The sequence below is a fragment of the Pinus tabuliformis genome, chromosome 2_1, assembly GCF_031772625.1.
Source record: "Pinus tabuliformis cultivar Carrire ecotype Pingquan chromosome 2_1, CPIR1, whole genome shotgun sequence".
In the NCBI taxonomy this organism is placed as follows: Eukaryota; Viridiplantae; Streptophyta; class Pinopsida; order Pinales; family Pinaceae; genus Pinus; species Pinus tabuliformis.
The window spans coordinates 788120205-788134980 of record NC_142299.1 but is presented as its reverse complement, the minus strand read 5'-3'; positions in this window follow the sequence as shown (position 1 = coordinate 788134980).

The following is a 14776-nucleotide window of genomic DNA, read 5'->3' as shown; positions in this document are numbered from 1 at the left end:
GAATTAGGTGGGATCTATTAAAGATCCTATTGAGCCTAAAGTTATGAAGGGCATCTACCTTGTTCCCTGTTTATGTGGTATTCCATAAATTCGAGAAACAGGTAGGTCTATTAGGTGGAGAATCCATGAGCATGTTGCAGATATTAGACACAATTGATCCCATTCATCAGCCTTAGTTTAGCATGTAGAGAAAATAAATCACCATGTCTGCATTGAAGAGTCCAAAGTCATTGCCAGGGTAGATCACTTCAACCATAGGAAGCTTAGGGAAGCAATTGAGATTGAAAGACATGCCAAAAATCTTAATATGGATGATGATGGAAACTAAGTAAGAGCTGAAATCCGACTCTCATTTCTTGATTCCAACCACTCCTCTCCTTGGTTACTTTTATCTCTAGCTCTTCTTTTGTGTTCGGTTGATTTCATGAATCATTTTCTTTTTCTTGTTTCCTCCTTTTCATTCATTTTATGTTTCTACCTTGTTTCCCCTTATAATTTTATGAATTTTTTAGTCTTTCTCTTACTTTTATTTTGAGCATTATTAATATATCTAAGAATTGTATATAATTTTATATTTAATTTTAATTAGTAACACCCTGCCCCACCCTTTTAGTTTTTATAATTTGATCTCTTTAACTCGGGTTCTCTTCCTTAATCTTATGAATATATTTGATTAAGGTAGCCCCGAGGATTTTTATAAACAAATAATATCTAATTAATTATTAAATCATTAAAATAGAATTTGACTCAAGAATAGATTTAAAGGCTTTGATATAATAAATAAATATTTTAAAAACATTTAGTTGTAAATAAATATATATTATTTGAACACCTTAGTTAAGGTTTTAAATTAATATAATATTTATTTAATCCTAACTGCTAGTTTTTAAACCAATTTATAATATTTTACTAATTTATATTTATGTTTGTTTCTAACATCTAGTTTCTAACCAAATATATTTTATTATTTTACTTAGCCCTTTTTAACTACTTTACCAACATCTAGTTTTCAACAGCTAATTCTGGGCAATGATGCATCCTTACTATTTATTCCTTAAGATCAACTACTTCTTCACCTTGTCCAGAGGATGGACCACATTAGTTGGTTTGAAACATCGAGCAATTCATGATTATGTGATTAATCCGAAAGGCATCTATATACCAAATACAATGTGTCATTTTTCATTGTTTAAATTGTATTTTTAATGGTAAATAGAGTATACATAAGAACAAATAAATGTTTTTACCATAAAACCTTTTTTTTTTCATGATGTATACATAATTTTTTTAAATGATATATAATATATACTCAATTATCATTAAAATATTTTACATAGCATGTACATCGAGACATTTTACTAGGCAAATTAAAATGGTTTTTTGTTATTAATATATTTGTAAGTATATGTCAATATTAATTCATATTAAAATATTTTCTCAATAACCAAATTATAAGATTTAAATGTCTTACTCATACATTTTTTTCACTTCTAATTACTTTACAACATATTGATTTTTTTATATTATATCCAACATTATTTTCTTATTTAGAACATAATTTTTAACTTTTGTTTTTATTTTAAAGGGAAGGGAAGGACGGACACACTTACACATCCCCTCATACTAGGCTCTAGAATGAGCCTCTTCACTCAATAATCTTTAAAAGGAAAGAAAGGCATTGTACATAAGACAATTCAAAAACATAGAGAGGTTTACAGCGCAACTAGAAGTGTGCATAACCAGAGAGTGCAAACAACTTCCCTTAGCTAAATCGAAGTTGCGTGAAACAAGGATGCCAAGGATTTTTCAAAAGAGCACAATTCCTAATCAAGAATTCTCAAAAGCTTAAGATAACAGAAAAACAACTTTGGTGTGTATGTGTGTGCGTGTGTCTTCACACAAGTTGAGAAAGTAGATATTCTCTTTTGTTTTACATATTGCAAAAAAGATTTAAAAATAGCATACGTTTTTAAAGAAAATATGAAGAGACAATCATCCTCTGATCTTCTGGAGAAATATTTAACATGTAAGAGATTTTCAAGGCATTTTCTTACTATAAAGTATGAACACTAAATAGAAGGGGTCACATACTAGTTAACAAGAAGAAAACTAATCAAACTAAGACATACCAAATTAAATAAGAGTGTTTGTTGTCATTTTATCGTTTAAAACTTCCGTTTAAAATTTAATAATATAATTTTGTATTAATACTTTAATTTTTTTATTATTAAAATTGTATTTTTTAATATGAAATGAATTTAATGTTTTGATTTTTTTTGTAGTATTTGAATTTTACAAATTCATCAATTATTTTTGTAATCGTAGTAAATTTTAACTATATATTTGGAAAACGTGAATTAGAATATACCTAGAAAAGTGTCATAACATATAACATTTAGACTATGTTTATTAAATCTAATTTATTATGACATATTTAAATTTACTTTTTGAATTATTATTTTAATTTTACAAGTTCGTATCCTTGTGTGAAAAACAATGTGGTTGATCAATAATAACTAATTATAATGATGCGATAAAAAATGTTGGTGTTGGGAACGGGTCCCCTAGGGTCAATTTTGGGGTTAAAAGCCCAAGTTTTGGGGCTAAAGGCCCAGGGTTTGTATAAAGAGCGTAAAGTCTCCACATTTTGTGGTCATGGAGCGCGAGGATGTAAAGAGTCATCAAGGGTTTCCGCCCTTAGTTTAGGTAACTTGTGTCGGCTTTATGAGATCCACCCTTGGTCTGCGGACCATAGGAATGTATAACAAGGAGAGTCTTAGAAGAGTCTAAGAAGTTCTTAGGAAGTTTTTGGGAAATTGATTGATGTAATGGGTATGTGACGGCTAAGAGTGAATAATCTTAGTGTAGTAAAGAGGCTCTGCACCTGAGTGCACAGAGGCCTAGGGTAGAAGTCCGAAGCTGAGTGCACAGACCCCTACAACTATGTGCGTATGGTAGTCAGAGTTTGTAAAGGAGATGTGAACATCAATAAAGAGAACTATTCTGGAGATACTTTTGTATGATCTATTTTACTTATGTTATGAATGTATGCGGTTATGCTATGTTGAATATTTTGTTTATGACTTAATATTGTATTGATGCGCAAATCTATGTGTTTTAATTTGTTATATGAATGGAAGTAAGAATATATGTTTACGCAAAGATAATCATTATTCTTATTGAAGTTATCCAACACCTAAGCTAATCTGGGTAAATACAACAGTAAGAGTAGTCATAGAGCCACGTAAGTGTTTGAATTGCCTATTTAGGGTACGCAAAGGATGATCACAGACTTTAGCTAAGGTCTCAAAGCCAAACAAGAGAAATATATTGATAATCCCTAAAGGGATTATCGGTCTACATGAAGGGACGGTTAGGGTATAAAACAACATCTCTACCATCTCAAGGTGCAAAAACTTGGTTCATGCATCCCCCCATACTACTTCGGGTGAGACTTCAGTTCGTGTTTCGCGGATTGATGCAAAAAGGGCCAGTAGTGTAGGGATTTTCTTAGCTAATTAATTTTGAACCCGGATCAGGGCTCATCAAGCCAATAAATGGTTTTGTTATCAGGATCAGGATTTGCATAAAGAGATGTGTGATGTCACATCGCTAGAATCCAACTAAGAAAGATATCGAAAACTGATTGGATAGAAAGATCCACAAATTCACGGCACAATAGAATAGAATCCATGATTGATGAAAGAGGAGTGGTTGGATAGATACTTGTACATAGAGATACACGAGATCTTCTTCTGTTCCTTCCTAGTTCAGTTGTACGAGTGGATCATGAAATTGGCAGATGGCCAACGAAGGTGGAGGCTTGATGGTTTTGTATCATAGGAGGTTTTGTGACAGAGTTTGTGGTTGATAGCTCGTTCAGTTACAGCGAAAGAGAGCACCGCTTATTCAAGGGGCCACGAGGTAAGTATTTAAAGCCCTTAAATACCTAGATTAAGATTCTCTTGTGCGAAAATTGGGTTATGCAGTTTCCTTGATGTTTGGGGTTACGTGAAGTGGAAGGATATTCAGGAACAAAGACAAAATAGGCCCTAAATATAACTCGCTAATTGAACCTCCTCTGAGTGACGATGAGGAAGCAGCAGAGGACTCTCCGTAGAGCGTAGATCAGTTGATAAAGTAAGGGTTCCCTTGAATACCCCATCCACCGACACCACCTCTATATTCACCTCTGTCGCATACACTTTCGCCTACACTACCACCACCTCCACCATCATTCAATATGGCGAACTCAGTAAAGCTACTTGTGTTCAAGGGCTTTGGAAATGAAGATCCGAACCAATTTTGGTTCGTCACAATGGCTATATGGGAAGCTCAGGGTATCATGGATGATCAAATGAAGAAATCAACATTGGTTAGTGCTTTGCAGGATCATGCACTAATGTGGTACATTAAGTAGTGCACTAATAACCCGACGTCCATGTTAGAAGATATCCAAACTACGTTGAATAAGGAATTTAGTAGACCTAAGTTTGAAGCACAATCAATTGTAGGATTCAAGGAGATAATGATGAAGCCTGGTGAGACACCTTGGGATCTGGATGAGGGATTGAAGTGTACAATCCACGAAGCTAACATGAATCTAACTGATGGGCAGCACCGCGAATGGTTTGTGGCTTCGCTCCTACCTCATATAAGGGTTGCACCATCATAGCAAAAGATTGGGACCCAAGCGAAAGCCCTGGAAAATGCGATGAGATTGCATGAGACACCGATGCAACATGCTAATCTGGGGGTTCAGCAGATTTATGCACAATTGTAGAAACTTTTCCTAGAAATGCAGAGTCTAAAGAAAGATAGAATAGCTCGGCCCGAGGTGCATGAAGAAGTTTGATGCTTGAAGTGCAAAGTCCATGGGCATGACAAAGATAATTGTCTAGTTTTCACAAATTATGTTGAGCAGGGGGACCAATGCCTCTGAGGCCGAAAACTCCAGCAGGGCCAAGTGCAAGGCCCATGCTATGGTGTGATATCTGTCAAGTAGCTGGAAAACATGCGAAAAATAATTTCCATTGCTGCAGAAATTCGTACAGACACCGCAACAGCTCTTCTGCAACTTATGTTAATCGGTGGGTCATGATGAGCACAATTGTCATAGTTACAAATTAATGATGGATAGAATGCCTGCATATAGGGTGCATGTAGAAACCCGATCTCTGAACCAAGTTGTTGGGGGAGCACGAGGTAGATATCAGGGGTGTGGATGAGGCGAGGTGTAGGAGGACCTAGTAGGGATCGGGGCAAGTCATTTGTTACAACTATGGGGGACCAGGACACTATGCGTTAGACTACCCAAATCCAACGTGTCTGTCATGCCACTATTGTACTCAGTTTGACCATGAAATGGAATATTTCCTAGTATTGCTAGGTAAGACACATGAAAATGGGCCACTGCCTCCACAGCCAACTCAGAACCTGCAGATGATGAGGGTTGAGCCTTGTGAAGAGGATCCCAAGGTAAATATTGTGTTACAGAGTGGGATGATGACTGGCAAAGATCAGGGGAAGCAGCCTGAAGAAAGTGAATGGGTCTGCAAGGCTCCAAAAAAGGAGGTCATGTTTGATCTGAAACATTCATGGAAGAAATTAAGAGCTTCGTTGAGGCCTCTAACTCAGGAAGTCAAGACAAGCCAACAGAAGAGATGGACCCGCCCATGCTTACAACTTTCTTAGAGACATGTATGAAGCTACTCTGTTAGATATTTATATATTACAGAGAAATGGAACACATAAAATATTGCAGAAATATAAACACAGAAAACGCATAAAACAACAGAGACATAGATATACATGGTTCACCTAGTTTGGGCTACGTCCACCCCGAACAACCAGTCTGTCCTTTCTATTATCCAGAAAAATGAAGAGACACAACCTACAGCAGGTCCGTTGTAATATCCTTTGTTTTCTCTCACAGTCTCACCTCACTATTTCTCGCTCTGAAAATATACATATATCCCATAGCCTCAATACAATACCCTCATACAAAAAGAGGGGTTTCCTTCTAGGGCAAAAAACCCTAAACTAAACATAAATTCTACTATCAGATCATCCACCTAATGAACGGCCCAGAATGACTAGAAATTACTATACTTTTACAAGGCAATTTTACATCTGTTTTTAGCTTCAAGGGCGCTGCCCTCGAAACCCCTGCTAGGGAACCACTGGCCCCCGGACCCCCCCGGGGGGGACAAGTCCCCCCCCGTAACCCCCCCGCATGGAGGGGTGTACAATCTTCCTGGGGTATACATCCGGCTAAAGCAAAGACCTCTAAATAATCATGCTCCCCACCCAACATGCTGCGCGACAACAATGTTGTGAAAGAGCTATAGGAACTAATAAATAAGTGTGCAGGGAGAGAAAACGTTCCTGATGGACCATGCATAGTTAGGAATATTGGCAAGCATAAGATAAGAATGGGGCATGAGATGAGGGTCACTGTGCAAATAGGAGAATATGAGATGGATCAAGTAATTTTAGATCTTGGGTCAGACACGAATGTCTTTCCTAAATAGACTTGGGAGAGGATGGGGAGACCTGTGCTGCAGTGGTCTTTGATTTAGTTAAGAATGGCAAATCAATAGAAAATTATGCCCATGGAAAGATTGCAGGGAGTGAGAGTTGATATTGAGGGCACAAGCGCATTGGCTGACTTCGAAGTGATAGAGATTGTGGATGACAGCAATCCCTACCCTGCGCACCTTGGGATCGATTGGGCCACTGACATGAATGGGGTAATCAATTTGAAGAAGTGGAAGATGACATTTGAGAAGAAATCACTCCACCGAGTGGTGCCCCTGGACCCTACAGAAGGACCGCACTATATTGAACTGGTCCAGGATTATGAACGTGATGACAATTTGGACCAGATTTACAAGATAATGACGCGAGATCAGGATTGGGTGAATCCAACAGCGGATGGATGTATTGCATGGGACCGCGAAAGATCCTGTACTTCAAATTCAAATGAGGAGTTGGAACACTGGAGAACTGACTACATGAAGTATCTACGTTGTGCTGTAATATGATGACCAGGCCATTATGCTCTGTATCGTTAGAGTTAAAAAATATAACTTTCTTTGATGGTTTAACTAATGTTGATAATTTTTTGGATGCATTACAGATAGAACTACCAAAGAAGCATCGCTTCTAGGCCTTTGATTGGGCGTTGCATGCTGCGCTTGCGAGATGGTGGGGCATGCACAAGGACAATTTCAATGATTGATGCGAGTACAGAAAGATAATGAGTGTGGTTTAGTCACCCACAAGCGTGGCTAACATAGAAATATGATGGAAGGAATGACCCATGCAATCACCTGGCCAAATGGACTAAGGTTTATTGAACGAAGCCTCAGCCTAAATGGGTGCATCAATTTTGTCATACTTTGGATGTAATACCGATGAAATAGTACTTAGAAACAGAGCTCTGTCATGGCACAGAAGAATGGGATGTTTTGCGATAGGTATTGTTGTTGATGTTTAGGTTTGAGGATGGGTTTTAGAGTATTAATGAGGCATTACAGGAAGTTAAGGCAACAATATTTAGAGTACTGCAGGATCCCTTGGACTTAATACAACCAGATTGGACCACCCAGCTGAGCCACATGTTGGAATGCTACAATGTGACGGTCGAATAATATGACGAGAACCCGAGCAACATTAATATCCCAGAGACTAAAGGTCACTGTGAAGTTGAAGGACCGCAAATTGAAATTTTAGATATCACCACACCGCTAAAAACAAAACAAGTTAACATTGGGACAGAGGTGGAGCTGAAGTTTGTAAATATTGGGGACTAGTGGGATGATGAAACAGTAGATAAGGTTGTTGAATTGCTCCGTGAATACCAGGACTTGTTCCCTACGAAGCTCTCAGACCTAAAGGGGATAATAAGAGACCTGGGGGTGATGAAAATTTCGCTGAAACTGGAGGCAAAGACGATCAAGTAGAGGACTTACCACCTCAATCCGAAGTATAAAGAAAGGGTCCGCTTAGAGTTGGATAAAATGCTTGTGGCACCAAGAAGTGTGGGCCAGTGGAGCGCGACATTGGGGCATATAGGGTACTATAGAAAGTTCATCAAAAGCCATGCCCAAATTACTGCACCGATGGAGAAGTTTCTAAAGAAGTATGCCACATTCTGTTGGAATGAATAATGTCAGCAAAGCTTAGATGTGTTGAAGGAAAATATGGTCACCGCTTCGATCCTAGTCTTCCACGATTGGAAGAAGTAATTTCACGTGCATGTGGACGCGTCATGTATTGCGCTCGGTGTAGTACTAACATGAGACAGTGAAGGAGAATTGGATCATCCTATAGCATTCGCAAGTAGGAAGTTGTCTAAAGCCGAGAAGAATTATTCAACAAAAGAGTGCGAAGGGTTGGCCATGCTGTACACACTCTAGAATTTCAGACACTACTTTCTAGGAAAAGACTTTAAGGTGTATACAGACCATTCTTCATTGAAGTATTTGGTGAACAAGCATGTGTTGGAGGGGAAGATATGCATATGGCTATCGTTGTTTCAGGAATATGATTTCAAAGTTATTGTGAAGCCAGGACGGTTGATTTCTGGACCAGATCATCTGTCACGTATTGAAACAGGAGAGGAGCCCACTAATTTGGAGGAAGGACTACCTGACACACATCTCTTTGTAGTGCGTGTCATGGACAATCACTTTGCAGATATCATACACTTCCTAACGATGGGGACATCTCTAGTAGGGTATACTAGTCAACAAAAGAAGGAGCTAGTGGTGCGTGCGACAGACCTTTTTGTGATTGCAGGGCATTTATATAAAATGGGCTATGATGAAATTTTCCCACATTATGTGCCTGACTTTGAACATAACAACATCCTTGCTGAAGCTCATGGAGGATCCGTGAGGGGACATTATTGAGGAACAGCTACAGCGTAGACGATTTTACACACTAGGCTATGGTGGCTGACACTTCATAAGGATTCAAAGGCTTATTGTAAGGCATGTTATGCATGTTGGAGGACAAGTAGGCCATCAAAAAGGGATGAGCTTCCCCTGAATCCGCAGATGTTGTTACAGCCATTCAAAAAGTGGGCGATTGACTTTGTAGTTCCAATTCATCCTCCAGGAAAGAAGATGGGTGTGCGGTACATCATCACCGCGACTGGGTATTTGACCAGATGGGTAGAGGCACAGCCTGAAAAGGACTGTATAGGGGCAACAACAATAAAATTCCTCTTTGAGTATGTGCTGACTAGTTTTGGTTACCTAAAGATTTTGATGAGCGATCATGGTACACATTTCCTTAATGAGATGATCCAGGCGCTGACGGAGGAGTTCCAGGTTTATCATCAGAAGAGTATGCCATATTACCTGCAGGATAGTGGGATGGTGGAAGCGTTTACTAAGATATTGGAGAGCGCACTGACAAAGGTCTGCAATGCACAAAGAAATGAATGGGATGTGCGTGTACTCGCAGTGCTATGGGCTTACAGGACGACTTGTAAAAAGTTTACTGGGCAAATGCCTTTTAGGCTGGTTTATGGCATAGAAGTTGTGATTCTGATGGAGTACATTCTACCTAGTCTATGCATAGCGACATTCACAACAATGAAGGATCATAAAGCCCTTGAAGAAAGGCTCACGCAGCTTATAGAACTAGAAGAAGATAGGTTTTTTGCTGGATTCCATCAACAAGTTCAAAAGGAGTGCAAAAAGTTATGGCACGATCGACAAATCAAACTACGGACCTTCAAGGTAAATGATTTAGTGTTATTATATGACAAAAATTGTGATAAGTTTCCAGGAAAATTTCAGATGAATTGGTTGGGGCTCTATGCCATCAGGGAGATTACCGATGGTGGAGCAGTTCAGTTGGTGAAGTTGAATGGAGAGCCATTTCTGTGGAAGGTGAATGGCAGTGGATTGAAGCCATACATCGAGGATCTGACCAGATGAATATATGGTGGAAGCATAACCTTAGTGCTCCATAAAGCTGAAAGGAGGTGCGGGACTATAAACTACATTTTCTGGTTTGTAGAGCTGTGTGACTAGGGAACTGTGTGGAAGGAAGGAATGTCACAGTATCGGCAAAAGTGTGAAGGGAGCTTAGCTATAGAATAACAGACCATGCAGGCCAGCGAGAAATTGACCGTTATAGCCACTGTTCATGATTTGACTGTGAGAAAATGGCTAAATGGAGCAGGGGGTGGCATATAAGTTGGAATTTAAGAACAAGATCTTTGAAAATTTGCCACCAATCTAGCATTTATGAACAGATTTTGGGGGGACAGTCAGATTCAAATTCGAAATTTCCTATAAATTACATATGGACACCCACCGAAAAACACTTGGTGTTTTGAGAATTGAGGTGTTGAGCTATCAAGTGCACATGAACCTTGACTATTTCGAGGCTTTAGTAGCAATTTCAGTGTTTGAGGAATTGTCGAAGGAAACTCAAGATCTCTTAACTATCATCATGTCGACACCCGTGGAGACCGCAAGTGTTGGAGAAGTGATGGCAGCTGAGGGAGCTGCCCCGAAGGTAGTGACGGTAGAGGTACCTACAGAAGTAACCAAATTGCTGAGGTCACCCAGGCCGAGGCCTACACCGACCAGAGAGGGTCCAAAACCAAAGAAAAATAAGCAAAATGTGGCACAGCCGATGCCCGCGTCGCCTAGAGAACACCCATAGAAGGAAAAGCCCATTGCACAGGAGAAGGGCAAGGTAGTAGACCTAGAACCTAATGACGAGATAGAAGAAATCTATATGGGCATGGCAGACATTTATATGGGTGCAGAAGACATTGACGTTGAGGGGGAAAACTCTATCTCCAAGATACGAAACTATGTCCCTCCTCGTCGAGGAAAGATGAAGGTCCGAAAGGACCTCGATGACAGAAAAATCTCACTTCACACACCACTGGTGCTAGGTAAGATCACATTCGAAGGCCTGTGCTTGGCATGTGTCCCCCATTTAAGACTCAAGGATTAAGACCTAGCAGATACTGAGCAATTTCTCCACTTAGCAACTAATACATTCATGCACTATGTCTTCTATAAAGACTCTGGAGTGACTGCGCTGGAGCCAAGAAAATGGATAAAAGGGTTGGATAAGGCAAGATTATTGAACCTGATATGGGTGCTGCATTACAACGGCGCACACATAACTTTGATAGTGATCAAACAGTTGTTATGCTTGGTACACAATGGGCACCTGTGATTAGGAGAATCGATACCGATCACCAACATGCTGATCTATAGGATCACTTTTCTCCCGCATTCAGGATTAAATACGGCCATGGCATTTGGCAAAAAAAGGGTGAGCGTGAACTCACCGAATGAATGAAGGACAAGCTCAAGCTTGCCAAGAAGTTGCGCAGCTACTCCATTTCCAGCATAACCGACCCCGCAGTTAAACTAGCCACTCAGATCTTGGATGGGAAAATAATGAGGAAGTGTCGCAGAGATGAAGTGACGACACCGGTTGTGTCATTAGTGGCCCAGTGCGTGGAGGGTGTACAATTCAACTGGGCACGCTACCTCTACAATGAGTTCCTCACGAACTACAAAGAAGCGCAAGACCAAAGCAAGACCTTCCATTATGCATGGTTGCTACTGTTGATTGTACTGGTTACCTGGGAGTTACTGGAGGACAATCAGTTTCCTCCAATTGCATCAGATATGCCAAAAGTAGTGAAGTTCACTACACTCTGAGTCACAAAGGACCCCCAAATGGTCAAGGAAAGTAAGATATTTTAGGTCCTAATGGAATCAAGCATCCGCACCGCAATCAACCGCAATTAGAGGATCTCACCAACTATCTTTGAGTAGTTGTCTGAATATGTGGAGTTCAAGGCGAACTTCCACTACGTTTCCATCATAGCATGGAAGGACACTAGGCAAAAATGGTATGATCTTCCATACCTAGTGACAGATGATGTAGTCGCCACGGTCCTCAAGAGTTTGCCAACAACTTGGTGCACGGCCTCAGACTTATCAGTTGGGTCTAGTAAGTCTGTTGCAAAGTGAAAAAAGGAAGAGTCCAGGCTAAAGATGGAGTATTTGGCCAAAAGAAGGAGGAAGGAAGCCGAGGATAAAGCCAAAGAAGAGCACGTTGCCAAAAAGTAGGTAAAAGGGGAGTAAGAAGAGGAAGAGAGTGACTCTAATAGGATTCAGAAGTCACCTTCCCCACAGACAGAGGAGGATGAGCAGCGCTCAGAATAGGGAGGAGCAGACCCAGAGACTACTCCATTCTAGGTTAAGCACATGAGGGAGCAAGAGAAAGTAGGACCGTGTAAGAAGTCCAAGGCCAACAAGTCATCACTTGACCCAATCACTCTCACTGAAGATGATTTGAACGATATTGGGGACATAGTGAGGGACGCGGTCGTGAAACTGCTGCAGTAGCTTGATCAACAATAGAACCAAGCCTTGGTCACCATTCAGATGGGTCTACATGAGATGCAGATCTAGTCCACTCACGTGTAGAATAGTGTGGAACAGAGCAACGCGGTGTCAGCTAGTTTGGTGCCTGGAACTTTGGAGGCAACAAAGATGTTTCGCTCAATGGATCCCCGGGTGATCACGCTATCGAATGGGGCTTTGACTGTAGAAACAAAAGCTGAGAAGGCCACTGTCAATGCTCTCAAGAATATTGGGCTAAACTTGGTCTCGCTTCCAAGTGAATCCCTTCACGCCCTGCAAGACAATGTGATCACGGAACTTTCGACTCAGGAAGCACTGAATTTTATCAGCAAACAGAAGGTGAAAAATGCCCAGATGATTGTACAGAAGACGTCTGTGATCGATCTTCTTAAGAAGATCATGGAGAAGAATGAGCGCACAACAATCGTAGTAGTTGAGGCATGCAGAACTATTCCAGTCGATACTAGAATTCAAAAGCTCGTTGTGGGTCTGTGCGACGCAAGGACGGAGCTGGCTATGGTTTAGTGTGAGCTCAACCTTAAGATCACGGAGCTCGAGTTGAGGGCCCAACCTTCGACTCCACCGAAAGTCATAGAGCAACGCAAGGTAACTGTCAAGGATGTAGTTGCCGCACTAGAGGCCACAGTGAAGGAATGCACTTCACTCTTTGAGCAGTCACTCGAGATAGTTACCAGCCTATAGGAAGATTCCAACGTATAGTGGCTAGAAACTGAAGCAAGGGAACTACAGTAGAAATATAACAAGGTCAAAGCAACAACATGCACCCTCGCCATCACACAAAGGTTGGCGAAGCTACATGAACAAAAGCCACTAAAGGAATAGGTGGACGCAGCACAACGCAAGGAGGCAGTACTGAAGGCCAGGTTGGGGCCTTGGCTAAATGAAGCCTATGTGCTCACACCCTCCATTGAAAGAAAATTGGCTAATCTGCAAGAAACATATCAAAAAATACAAGAAGATAGTGTAGGACCAACGACGGAGTAGCTAGTTGAGCAGGCTAAGCAGGCGGTGACGCAGTGTACCACTGATGTTGTAGTAGTGCAAGTAGAGATAGGAGGTGTTCGTGACAAGATCTCCATGCCAGCAGAGTAACTCGAGGACGAGTCACCAGGTTTATGTTGGGGGCCTGTTGGGAATGGGCCCCCTAGGGTCAATTTTGGGGTTAAAAGCCCAAGTTTTGGGGCTAACGGCCCAAGTTTTGTATAAAGAATGTAAAGTCTCCTCATTTTGTGGCTTCGAAGCATGAATATGTAAAGAGTCATCAAGGGTTTCCGCCCTTAGTTTAGGTAACTTGTGTCGGCTTTATGATATCCACCCTTAGTCTGTGGACTATGGGAATGTATAAAAAGGAGAGTCTTAGAAGATTCTAAGTAGTTCTTACGAAGTTTTTGAGAAATTGATTGATATAATGGGTCTGTGAGGGATAAGAAAGAATAATCTTAGTGTAGGAAAGAGGCTCTGTAGCTGAGTGCGCAAAGGCCTAGGGTAGAAGTCCGTAGCTGAGTGCATGGACCCCTACAGTTGTGTGTGCAGGGTAGTTAGAGTCTATAAAGGAGATCTAAACATCAATAAAGAGAGCTATTCTAGAGATACTTGTGTATGAGCTATTTTACTTCTTCTTTGAATGTATGCGGTTATGCTATGTTGAATATTGGGTTTATGACTAAATGTTGTATTGATGCGTGAATCTATGTGTTTTAGTTTGTTATATGAATGCAAGTAAGAATGTCTATTTACACGAAGATAATCATAATGCTTGTTGAAGTTGTCCACCACTTAAGCTAATTTGGGTAAATACAACAGTAAGAGTAGTCACAGAGGTGTGTAAGTGTGTGAATTTCCTATTTAGGATACGTGAAGGATGATCATAGACCTTCGCGAAGGTCTCAAAGCAAAATAAGAGAAGTATATCGACAAGCTCTAAAGGGCTTATTGGTTTGTGTGAAGGGAGGGTTAGGGTATAAAACGACATCACTACCATCTCATGGTGCAGAAACTTGGTTCCCGCATCCCCCCATACTGCTTCGACTGAGACTTCAGTCCATGTTCCGTGGATTGATCCTGAAAGGGCCAATAGTGTAGGTATTTTCTTAGCTAATTAATGTTGAACCTAGGTCAGGGCCCATCAAGCCAACAGTTGGTCATTTTTTTTGTTTCCTTATGATAAACATATGAAATTTTTTAACATAATTATGCTATTGAAAGGTAATTTTTTAATTCTTTATTGATGAAGGGTTAATTTATTATGAGAACATTATTGTTGAAGGGAAAAAATTTAAACATAATGTTTCTTGAATGGAAGCATAAGGACCCAAACCATCAAAACAATT